The sequence below is a fragment of the Scyliorhinus canicula genome, unplaced genomic scaffold, assembly GCF_902713615.1.
Source record: "Scyliorhinus canicula unplaced genomic scaffold, sScyCan1.1, whole genome shotgun sequence".
NCBI classification, from domain to species: Eukaryota; Metazoa; Chordata; class Chondrichthyes; order Carcharhiniformes; family Scyliorhinidae; genus Scyliorhinus; species Scyliorhinus canicula.
The window spans coordinates 10,099-11,781 of record NW_024055690.1 but is presented as its reverse complement, the minus strand read 5'-3'; positions in this window follow the sequence as shown (position 1 = coordinate 11,781).

Here is a 1,683-nt window from a genome sequence, read left to right as displayed (position 1 = left end):
AGTGGGTGTGATGAGGATGGGTTTCTGGAGGTTGTGTTATTGGGAAGTTAGTGGAGGTGATGAGGATGGGTTTCTGGAGGTAGTGTTATTGGGAAGTTAGTGGAGGTGATGAGGATGGGTTTCTGGAGGTTGTGTTATTGGGGAGTTAGTGGGGGTGATGAGGATGGGTTTCTGGAGGTTGTGTTATTAGGAAGTTAGTGGAGGTGATGAGGATGGGTTTCTGGATGCTGTGTTATTGGGAAGTTAGTGGAGGTGATGAGGATGGGTTTCTGGAGGCTGTGTTATTGGGAAGTTAGTGGATGTGATGAGAATGGGTTTCTGGAGGTTGTGTTATTGGGGAGTTAGTGGAGGTGATGAGGATGAGTTTCTGGAAGCTGTGTTATTAGGAAGTTAGTGGAGGTGATGAGGATGGGTTTCTGGAGGTTGTTATTGGGGAATCAGTGGAGGTGATGTGGATATGTTTCTGGAGATTCTGTTATTGGAGCGTTAATGGGTGTAATGAAGATGAGTTTCTGGAGGTTTTGTTGGGAAGTTAGCTCCGGATTTTCGGCGGGAGCAGTGTCCTCGGGCCTGTCGGGATGGTAAGTTTACCTTAAAAAAATTACCTTTAGAGCTGTAGGAAATTGGTCGTGGGGATTTCTGGGAAGATTTGTTAGTACCTGTATATATAAGTTGGGCGGTTGCTAAACCCGAGACACTACATTTGTAGTGTCCCCCACCCTTCCACCTCCTCCACCCTAAGGGTTTGAGTGAATATCAGGTAAGGTCTTCCTTTCTTTCTCTTGTTTTTATCTAGAGGGGATGGCAGGGAAGGCAGTACAATGTTCCTCCTGCAGAATGTTTGAGGTGAGGGACGCCATCAGTGTCCCTGCTGATTTCACCTGTGGGAAGTGCACCCACCTCCAGCTTCTCAGAAACCGTGTAAGGGAACTGGAGCTGGAGCTGGATGAAACTCGGATCATTCGGGAGGCAGAGGTGGTCAGAGATATTAGCTTCAGGGAGGTAGTTACGCCAAAGAATAAAGATAGATGGGTGATGGTGAGAGGGGCTGGGAGGAAGCAGTCAGTACAGGGATCCCCTGTGGTCGTTCCCCTTAGTAACAAGTATACCGCTTTGGATACTGTTGGGGGGGGGGACTTACCAGGGACAAGCCATGGGGTACATGTCTCTGGCACAGAGTCTCCCCCTGTTGCTCAGAAGGGAAGGGGAAGAGGAGTAGAACATTAGTCATTGAATACTCCATAGTTAGGGGGTAGATAGGAGATATATAGGAAAGCTAGCACTTTTCCAGGAGGTACATCCGGGGTGAGACTCATCCAGAGTGGGGATTGAAACTTGGTAATTTTGTGCAGTGAGGTAAATCAGCAAAGGTAATTGGAAAATCTAATTCTGCTGTTTTTCAGTCAAAAGTGCAGTGTGGAGCTTAGTGCCTGATTGGTTGAAGCTGCCCCCACCTTAATTGCTGAGAGGCAGTTATCTGTCAATCACCTGAGGCCTGTTTAGGGGCAAATTGTATTCTTCTTTTTGAAGTTAAGGTATTTTTTGAGTCATCGGTTAGCTGAGGTCTGTATAAAAGACAGACAGCGCACACAGTAAGCTAGCACTTTTCCAGGAGACACACCCGGAGTGAGACTCATCCAGAGTGGGGATTGAAACTTGGTAATTTGGTGCAGTGAGGTAAAT